This window comes from Triticum aestivum, chromosome 3B, assembly GCF_018294505.1.
Source record: "Triticum aestivum cultivar Chinese Spring chromosome 3B, IWGSC CS RefSeq v2.1, whole genome shotgun sequence".
NCBI classification, from domain to species: Eukaryota; Viridiplantae; Streptophyta; class Magnoliopsida; order Poales; family Poaceae; genus Triticum; species Triticum aestivum.
Window position 1 is genome coordinate 470,092,687 of NC_057801.1, and position 11,556 is coordinate 470,104,242.

An 11,556-nucleotide genomic window follows, 5' to 3' on the forward strand; every position below is an offset into this window, starting at 1 on the left:
GTTCAAGTAGGGATTACAGCGGGGTGCGGGAGAGTGGACCGCGTAAAAGAGATGAGGATGGTGATGATGATGGTGATGTTGATGAAGACGATCACCGCGGCGATGATTCCCCTCCCGATGGCACTCCGGTGCCACTGAGAGAGAGGAGGAGAAGTTCTCCCCCTTGTGCTTCCTCCTCCATGGTGTCACGCCCAAGATGCGACCCTATCCTAAAGGAACTCGAAGGTCCCACCAGGGATAGAAGCGCATCTTGAAGACGCTTTTGCAAGGTGGATATCATTACATCAAACCATTACATAATAGTTGGGGTTACATACATAAGGCACAAACGCCCCAAGAACACATCAACATCATACAAGAGATCAACATCCGACTACGGATGGTACACAAACAGAAACTCAAACAATATCCACCCTGCTAGCCCAGGTTGCCGACCTGGAACCTATCCCCTGATTGAAGAAGAAGCAGAAGAAGAACTCCAAAACAAGCAAGCATCACTCTCGCATCATGATCATCACATAACCTGCACCTGCAACTGTTGTTGAAGTAATCTATGAGCCACGAGGACTCAGCAATCCCATTACCATGGGTATCAAGACTAGCAAAGCTTAATGGGTAAGGAAGGGGTAAAGCGGTGAGGTTGCAGCAGCGACTAAGCATATATGGTGGCTAACATATGCAAACACGAGCGAGAAGAGAAGCAACGGAACGGTCGTGAAGCTAGCAATGATCAAGAAGTGATCCTGAAACTACTTATGTTCAAACATAACACAAACCATGTTCACTTCCCAGACTCCGCCGAAAACAGACCATCACGGCTACACACGCGGTTGATGCGTTTTAATTCAAAACTGGTGTCAAGTTCTCTACAACCATGTTGGGGATATAACTACTGAGTGTAAACCGCCCAGGAGGGGCCGGTTTACGCTCATCCGTATTGAAGCCCATGAAGACAAGGAGTATGGCGCTCTACCATTGAATCTTAGAGGCCCAGGGCCCAAAGGCGGTTTAGAGCCCATAAACGTAAACCGACATGAGATGTATAAACTTGTGTTGTAAGTTAGGAAAGGTAGAAACCGAGCCGGACACTTGTATGAGCCGGCCTCGGTGTTCTGTAAACCGCCGGGCGTCAACCTGTGCATATAAAGGGACGACCCGGTGGCGGTTCAGGAACAAGAAACAACAGCTCGAGAGATAGGTAAAGGGGATTCGCTCCCTGCTCATTGAGACCCCATCAATCCCACAACAACTGGATCATAGGCTTTTACCTTCACTGCAAGGGGCCGAACCAGTATAAACTTTCCGTGTCCTTTGTCCCGGTTTAACTCCTTTTTGCTAACCTCGTTGCGATGGCTCCACGACTAAGTCCTCCTGCTAGGACATCTAACGTGTTAATTCCACGACAGTTGGCGCCCACCGTGGGGCTATCGCACAATGGTTTCAAGTTCTTAAAGGGCAACTTTGAAGGACTCAAGGGATACGCGGTTGGCCGGATGACCAAGAGTCGTCGCGGCAAGCTCTACATCGACAACGCAGGATTGGGTCCCGAGGCTGGCTCAATTATGGGTACCGGGTCTCCTTTGGCGGAATTCACGTTTTCATCGGCAAGATCAGTAAACCGGGCCCTAAGCCGGACATCACCACCGACCTCGTCGAGACGGCTCAGCGTGCGAGTCCTGCCCAGGTTCAGCCTACCGTGAAGCGTGCGTTCGTAGGATTCATCCATGGTGCAGGATCAGAACCGGTGTCCGACGGTGAGACGGCCATCTACTCAGATGGTGAATCATCCACTGGCGAAACCGAGTCGCTATACCAATTGCAAGACGGTCGGATTGGGGGCTGTTCTGATGGTGACAGTATTCCGGACCCCTTTGAACCACCAAACTGGGTTGCAATCTTCATGGCCGGTACGCAACCCACCTTGAAATCTTCATCTGCAGTAGCAATGATTTTCGGATAGGCAGCCGGGGCAGGAGGCCCTGCGCGCCGGCCGGCTCAAGTTCTTTCCGGTTTGTTGGATGCTTTGACAACATTGTTGACCACGGCAGTCACCTCGGAGACTCAGGATCAGCATAATGCGGAGGTTACAAAGCTGAGGGACCAGATAACTCAGGCCAAGGAGGACTTGGTGGCTGAGGAAGCCAGGATGACTGAAGAGCGGGCCGCTTTAGATGCCCAGTCACAGCAGATCCAGGCGCAGAATTACCGGCTTATGTTGGATCAGAATGCGTCCAACAAAGTACTAAGGAGGAAGTATCGGTCTCGTCTGCCGCCGGTTTATGACGGAATGAATCTCTTCAATACGCCAGGAGCCGGGCCAAGTAATCCGGCAGTAGTGAATTGGACCGAGGCAACTGGGACAGCGCCGGATCAACCACGGGTGATGGACCCGCCTCGAGAAACAGATAACCCGCCATCATACATACCGATGCCGCCAGGTCATTTCTCTAGCCCTTTGGATAACATGATGTAACGCCCTCGATGCGGCTATATCTCCCACGTGTCGAAGCACGACTTAGAGGCATAACCGCATTGAAAGCAATGTCGCAAGTGAGGTAATCTTCACACAACCCATGTAATACATAAGGGAAAGAGATACATAGTTGGCTTACAATCGCCACTTCACACAACTACATGAATAAAGCATTACATCATACAGATACAATCAAGGTCCGACTACGGAACCAAAATAAAAGAAGAACCCCAAATGCGACAAAGGTCCCCGATCGACCCCAACTGGGCTCCACTACTGATCAACTAGAACGAAACAACACAAAGGGCAAGATCTTCATCGAGCTCCTCCTTGAGCTTGGTTGCGTCATCTGCACGGACTCATCGGCACCTGCAAACTGGTTTTGGAAGTATCTGTGAGCCACAGGGACCCAGCAATCTCGCACCCGCGAGATCAAGACTATTTAAGCTTATGGGTAAGGATGGAGTAATGAGGTGGAGCTGCAGCAAGCGACTAGCATATATGGTGGCTAACATACGCAAATGAGAGCGAGAAGAGAAGGCAAAGCACGGTCGATAAGAGTATGATCAAGAAGTGATCCTATAACAACCTACGTCAGGCATAACTCCAACAACCATGTTCACTTCCCGGACCCCGCCGGAAAGAGACCATCATGGTTACACACGCGGTTGATGTATTTTAATTAAGGTCAACTTCGGGTTTTCTACAACCGGACGTTAACAAATTCCCATCTACCCATAACCGCGGGCACGGCTTTCGAAAGTTCAAATCCCTGCAGGGGTGTCCCAACTTAGCCCATGACAAGCTCTCACGGTCAACGAAGGAATAGACCTCCACCCGAGACATTCCGATCAGACTCGGTATCCCGGTACAACAAGACATTTCGACAGGGTAAAACTAAACCAGCAACACCGCCCGAATGTGCCGACAAATCCCGATAGGAGCTGCACATATCTCTTTCTCAGGGCACACTCAGATTGTCCTAGGTACGGGTAGGCCAACCCAGAGTTGCCCCTGGTGGCCACCGGTAGCTGACAGGTGGACCAACACTCAGAGGAGCACTGGCCCGGGGGGGGGGTAAAATAATGATGACCCTCAGGAGCGCGACTCCCAAGGGAAAAGAAAAGGCTAGGTGGCAAATGGTAAAACCAATGTTGGGCATTGCTGGAGAAGCTTTACTTAAGGCGAACTGTCAAGGGGTTCCCATTATAGCCCAACCGCGTAAGGGACGCAAAATCCGGGAACATAACACCGATATGACGGAAACTAGGGCGGCAAGAGTGGAACAAAACACCAGGCATAAGGCCGAGCCTTCCACCCTTTACCAAGTATATAGATGCATTAATTAAGTAAGATATATTGTGATATCCCAACAAGTAAACATGTTCCAACAAGGAACAACATCTCCATGTTCCAACAAGGAACAAACTTCGATCTTCACCTGCAACTAACAACGCTATAAGAGGGGCTGAGCAAAGCGGTAACATAGCCAATCAACGGTTTGCTAGGACATGGTGGGTTAGAGGTTGAACATGGCAATTTGGGTGGCTGACAAGCAAGTGGTAGGCATCGTAGCATTGGCATGGCAAAAGAGCGAGCAAACTAGCATAGCAAAGATAGTAGTGATTTCGAGGGTATGATCATCTTGCCTGAAATCCCGCAAGGAAGAAGAACGAGTCCATGAAGAAGACAAACGGACGTAGTTGAACGGATCCTCACAAACGCGACGTTATCGGAACCAACCCGAAGAAGCAATCACCGGAAAAGAAGCACACAACATAGTAAATAACCAACACATCAACATGGCATGATGCACAAACGAGTATGATGCATGTCCGGTTTAATGAAGCATGGCATGGCAAAGTGCACAAGCAGTTCTACAAATTAAGTGGAGATCAATATGCAACGAGTTGCATATTGACGAAACACCACAACAAGTTATTTAGTTTGATCTCGTTTATGTACTCAACAATATTAAATGTTGGTTAACATGGCAAGAGGGTGAAGCAAAGTAAAACTACCTATCTAGTCAAGTTTAAATGAGGCCGGAAGCAACGAACAACAATTCCGGAAACTCCCCATATGCATATTTTAGATTAGGTCCTGTTCTGCCCTAAACACAATTTTAGAGTTGTTTAAAATGCAAATAAAGGTCACCATGATAAACTAGGCAAAATTCTACCCCATTTACATATAAAGTTTATTAAAATTGGAGTTACGGTTATTTAGTTATGAAATAAAGCATTTTAGCATGGCATAGGAGCAAATTAATGCAAACAGCATTTTTATCATCTCAAACATAGATGAAAGTTGGATATTATTAAACTACACAAATTTCTGAGCAAGTTTCATATATAAAACATTTTAATCCGATGCACGGTTCTTGAGTTATTAAATGCATGAACTAGGGGGACTAAACTGCAAAACTGGCTGACTCAGGATAATAGACAAAATCGCAACAGGAAAAAAAAACATGCATCGGGCCGAAACTGGGCAGCCCAACAGGCACAGGGGAGAAGGGGCGCTGGGGTCGGCTCACCCTTGGGCCTGGCCCGGTAGCAGGAGCGGCCTGGCAGGGGGCACGCTGGCGCGCGGAGAGAGGGCAGGCCGAGGCGGCGCTGGGCCTTGGCGCCCGCGGCAGGAGGCGAGGCCGGCGTTGCTGGGCCTTGGCGCGCTGCACTGGGCCGGAGGCGAGGCCCACGCGGAGGGTCAACGGCTCGAGCGGGGATCTGGTTCCCGATCCATGGCGGCGACGGCGCACCGGGTTCCCGACGAGGGCGGAGGGCACGACGACGGCCGGAGAGCGACGGGGAGCGCCGGGGATGGATAGATCCGGGCGGTGGCTCACCGGATCCGGTGCGGAAATGGCGGGAGCGGCTCGGGACGACGAGCTTGACGCCTCGTCGCCGGCGAGCACCTGCGGGAGAGAGAGAGGCCGTGAGAGAGACCAGGGAGGGAGGAGCAGAAGGCGGGGCCGGCGCAAGCTCACCGCGGCGGCGATGGGGATCTGCGGAGGAGGCCGAGCGAGGCCGCGGGTAGGCGGCGGCGACGAGATGGGCTCGCGCGGGCCCGATCTGGGTCCCGCGGGCCGGCGGCGAAGTGGGGCGGCGCGGTGCCATGTGGCGCGCGCGGGTTGGACGAGGGCGGTGGCCGGCTAAGGTGTCGGCCTCTGATTGGCTGGAGTGAGGTGGCGCGCGGGGGCGGACATGTCTGGTGCAGCGCGGACGCGTCCGGTGGCGCGGGGAGGAGTGGATCTAGGGTTTAGACTGCGAAATGATCCGAAATTTCGGGGAGGGGTGCTCTTTTATAGGTAGAGGGAGCTAGGAAGCTCCAAATGAGGTGCGGTTTTCGGCCACGTGATCGTGATCGAACGACCGAGATGATGGAGCAGAGTTAGGTGGGTTTTGTGTCAAAATGGAAGGGTGTTGGGCTGCATCACACACGAGGCCTTCTCGGTCCCTCGGTTAACCGTTGGAGTATCAAACGAAGTCCAAATGGTACGAAACTTGACAGGCGGTCTACCGGTAGTAAACCAAGGCCGCTTGACAAGTCTCGGTCCAATCTGGAAATGTTTAATCCCCACACAAGAAAGAAAGGTAGAAATGATCACCGGAGGAGAACGAAGCGCCGGAATGCAAAACGGACAACGGGGAAAAAGCTCGGATGCATGAGACGAACACGTATGCAAATGAAATGCGCATGATGACATGATATGAGATGCATGACACGCAAGCAATGACAACGCAACAACAGCGAATAACTGCACGACACCTGGCACATCGGTCTCGGGGCATTACAACACTCCACCACTATGAGAGGATCTCGTCCCGAGATCTAGAATGGCACCGGAGGGACAACGGAAGAGAAAGAGAGGAGAGGTAAAACTAAGTTGCTCCTTTGACGAACGAGTGAAACCAAAGAACCTTGCGAGGTTGAACTAATTCGAGAAAAGAATAGAACGAAGGAGAACAAAGTCGAAAACACTCCGTTAGAAACTAGGGACAAAGAGCATTGCGAAACCTTGAGGTTGAAGGGAAGATATATATTGAAAACGCGCCGGTTAAGGAAGGGGATCAAGGAAGACCAAATTCGAACAACACTCCGGTTGAAAAGAAAAGAATTGAATAAGGTCTTGATAAGATGAGAAGATACTTGATGAAATCACAATACACTGCCTCCGGGAGAAAGAAATAAAAGATTGATAATTGAAATAAAAGAATGTTGAAGAAAATGCCAACTTCTGCCACAAATGAGTTTGGAAAGCATCCTTGCAAGGAAGAATTGAACGGAGTTGTTGGAAAATCAACAACGAAAAGCACAAGCTTGTAGTGGGCTTAAGGAAAACATTTCAAAATTATGAGGTGACAACCAGCCACTAACGGAAACAATTGCTTGCTTGAGATCAACGAAGAGATGAAAACTTCTTCCACCAAGATGATAAAGAGATAACTTGGATCATTGGCAAGCACCACAAATAGCAACATTCCAATGGAAGGCTTTTAGGTGAAATATGACACAAGATAACTCCAACAACGAGGTTGATGGATTTAAAATACCTCATTCTTAAGAACATGTGAATCACGAAACATGAACTCAAATTATCAAGAATGACATAATACCACCTCAAAAGATAAGGTCGAAAGAATTGCACTCCGGGTAGCAAGATGAAGAATACTTGAGTTTCTTAGAAAAGAATCTCGATGAACACTTCGAGAAGAAATATATCCTTGATGAACCATCATGTAGAGCCTCCATGAAGAACTCCGGTAATAAAAGGATGATAAAAAGAAAGAGAAGTTGAAAACACAAGGTGAAGCCTTGCGATGATTTAGATGGAGCTTCGCGACGAGATAATGCGGAAAACTTAGAACTCCAGAAGAAAGATGAACAACAAGCAGCCAAGAATTTATTCCTCCTGGACAAACTCTGAAGGAAAGGATTAATCACTTGGATGAAACCAGAATAAGAATTATGTTATGCGTATCCTTCACCAATTTAAATTGATGACAAGCAACGGATTTGGCATACCACTTATTCTTGTAGAAAGGATTAAGAGAGATATGGCGTAAACTTGAGAAGGTCTTCAACGAACCACCGGTAGGATTTGGAAAGAACGAATGAATTGATATGATAACAAAGAAAGAGAACTCTTGAATGAACCACCGTAAGAATTGAAATTGAACGTAGCAAATGCACAAATCACCGGGAAGAATTGCAAAATGAATGAAGATACTTTAGGGTATTTAGATACATGAGAACGAAGAGAGCACGAGCCGATTAAAGATCACTTGAACAAGGCACCGGTAAGATCGGAGAATGATAACTGCAAACTGAGAATGAATAAATCTGAATTGATGGACTCCGGATGACAAACTGAGAAGACTCTTGAATAACTCCGGATGGATGAAAATAATTCTCACGATCAAAACAATTATGAGAGGATGGCAACAAGCTAGCACCATGAATCTTGAAGAGAATAGAGCAAGATTAAAGAGAAACTCTTCTTCGGTCTTCAAATGATGAGAATGACAACGAGAAACACCACCAAGAATTATTGAGGCACACCGGAAGAATCAAAAGCGAAGAAGTTGAGCCAACTATGAAAAGAATTTGAAAGATCTTGGAGAAAAGCATTTGACTGATGATAACTCATTCTTACGTCAAACTTGGAAAAGAATTTGAGATAGCTTTGGGAAAATAGAAGAGTCAGGTAAGATCCTGGGAAAAGACCTGTGGGTTAGGGCCCACTCAAAAGAACACCGTTGAAAAGATTTAAAAGAGATGTTGCACCGGTTGAATTAAATGACTTGAATGAGATACCAATCTCGAAAGAGCTTGAATGAATGCAGAGTGGAAACACGAATCTTCGAGATATCTTGAGCACTCCGGAACAATAGAATAGCGAGAAATGAATAAATATGAGGAGCACCGTCAAGAGAAGGTATTTGAGACGAGAAAAAAGGGGATATAATCGACAAATCTTGACTTGAATACACCGGAGAAGAGAAAGGAATGAGGAATGACGAACTTGAAGCTCCATTAGAATCTTCATGAGAATCACCGGATAAGAACATTGACGGAAAAGAATGGAGAAACTTCCCATCACTAAAATGGATACTCGATTAAGAAATCTGAGTCCTTGAAGAAAAAAGGGGTGGGAGGGCGGGAAAACAAAAACAACTTGGGACGGATGAAACAAACACCGTTGAGAGAACTGAGAGGTGATCTTGCGAATGTTGAAATGATCGGATCCACTTGAAGAGAAAGACGCTGGTTGAAGGATTGACATGACAATCTCGATTGTCGAGAAGGATTGGTATTCACATCGGAGTATGAGAACACCATTTCGGAAAGGTATGGAATCAACACTTGACATTGAAGCAACTCGAATACCACAACTCAAAACAAAAACAAAGGACTGGCTTGCAGAATAAGCCGGAACAAACATATGATAGAGATTCCGTCCGAAGTTTTCGTGGTGGGGCCTACACGGGCTCGAGTGTACAGCACCATCATGTACAAGGCAGTGCACATGACATACGAAGTGTCCCCGAGTCGGCATAGCCAAGGACTCTTTAAGACACAACGAGACCACTGTAAAAACGACCGTGGAAAGGCGGACCACTAGACGTCGAACCCCAATTTCATATCATACATCTGTCGAAAAGATATCCTAAGAGCTACTTGAATTCCCACCTATGAAACTCCCGAAATTTTCCGGTTATGCAATCAGGTGTTGGGGATACAGGGGAAGCATAATATCTCACCCAAACTAGCAAATCCTACATCCAGCTGTATCCATCCTTCAACACATAACCAAGAAACCTTCGGAAATCATCTACCTCAACCTTCGAAAAGCATCCGTTATACAAGTTATGGCAATACTCCCGAACTCCCGCCCCAGTACTGGGTGGCGTCGAGGTTATCTCACCAACGAACTGCATAAAAGAGATTTTCGATGTCGGCGTACTAAACTCAGGTATTCCAGAATTGCAACGATAAAATTATGATGACAACACCTCAGAGCTCAACTCCCCGGGACACTTCCACTAAACCCCTGACAGGAGGCACCAAGACAATGTTCTCATCATAAAACCATCGGAACGATTCCAAGATACCCGCGTGATCCTAAAATTTTTTAGTGAAATTTGAGAAGAGAAGAGTCAAAACTCTACGTCAGGATGCCTTACCAAAGCGATGAAGAGACTGGGGAGTAAAAAGAATTCCTAACTCTCCGATATATAATTCCTAAATGACTCAAAACATTTTTCTAGACACAACTCGGCTGCTAAAAACGATCAAGCAATGGGGCTCCTAAGGTCGGGGAAGGCTCTGATTACCAACTTGTAACGCCCTCGATGCGGCTATATCTCCCACGTGTCGAAGCACGACTTAGAGGCATAACCGCATTGAAAGCAATGTCGCAAGTGAGGTAATCTTCACACAACCCATGTAATACATAAGGGAAAGAGATACATAGTTGGCTTACAATCGCCACTTCACACAACTACATGAATAAAGCATTACATCATACAGATACAATCAAGGTCCGACTACGGAACCAAAATAAAAGAAGAACCCCAAATGCGACAAAGGTCCCCGATCGACCCCAACTGGGCTCCACTACTGATCAACTAGAACGAAACAACACAAAGGGCAAGATCTTCATCGAGCTCCTCCTTGAGCTTGGTTGCGTCATCTGCACGGACTCATCGGCACCTGCAAACTGGTTTTGGAAGTATCTGTGAGCCACAGGGACCCAGCAATCTCGCACCCGCGAGATCAAGACTATTTAAGCTTATGGGTAAGGATGGAGTAATGAGGTGGAGCTGCAGCAAGCGACTAGCATATATGGTGGCTAACATACGCAAATGAGAGCGAGAAGAGAAGGCAAAGCACGGTCGATAAAGTATGATCAAGAAGTGATCCTATAACAACCTACGTCAAGCATAACTCCAACAACCATGTTCACTTCCCGGACCCCGCCGGAAAGAGACCATCATGGTTACACACGCGGTTGATGTATTTTAATTAAGGTCAACTTCGGGTTTTCTACAACCGGACGTTAACAAATTCCCATCTGCCCATAACCGCGGGCACGGCTTTCGAAAGTTCAAATCCCTGCAGGGGTGTCCCAACTTAGCCCATGACAAGCTCTCACGGTCAACGAAGGAATAGACCTCCACCCGAGACATTCCGATCAGACTCGGTATCCCGGTACAACAAGACATTTCGACAGGGTAAAACTAAACCAGCAACACCGCCCGAATGTGCCGACAAATCCCGATAGGAGCTGCACATATCTCTTTCTCAGGGCACACTCAGATTGTCCTAGGTACGGGTAGGCCAGCCCAGAGTTGCCCCTGGTAGCCACCGGTAGCTGACAGGTGGACCAACACTCAGAGGAGCACTGGCCCGGGGGGGAGGGTAAAATAATGATGACCCTCAGGAGCGCGACTCCCAAGGGAAAAGAAAAGGCTAGGTGGCAAATGGTAAAACCAATGTTGGGCATTGCTGGAGAAGCTTTACTTAAGGCGAACTGTCAAGGGGTTCCCATTATAGCCCAACCGCGTAAGGGACGCAAAATCCGGGAACATAACACCGATATGACGGAAACTAGGGCGGCAAGAGTGGAACAAAACACCAGGCATAAGGCCGAGCCTTCCACCCTTTACCAAGTATATAGATGCATTAATTAAGTAAGATATATTGTGATATCCCAACAAGTAAACATGTTCCAACACGGAACAACATCTCCATGTTCCAACAAGGAACAAACTTCGATCTTCACCTGCAACTAACAACGCTATAAGAGGGGCTGAGCAAAGCGGTAACATAGCCAATCAACGGTTTGCTAGGACATGGTGGGTTAGAGGTTGAACATGGCAATTTGGGTGGCTGACAAGCAAGTGGTAGGCATCGTAGCATTGGCATGGCAAAAGAGCGAGCAAACTAGCATAGCAAAGATAGTAGTGATTTCGAGGGTATGATCATCTTGCCTGAAATCCCGCAAGGAAGAAGAACGAGTCCATGAAGAAGACAAACGGACGTAGTTGAACGGATCCTCACAAACGCGACGTTAT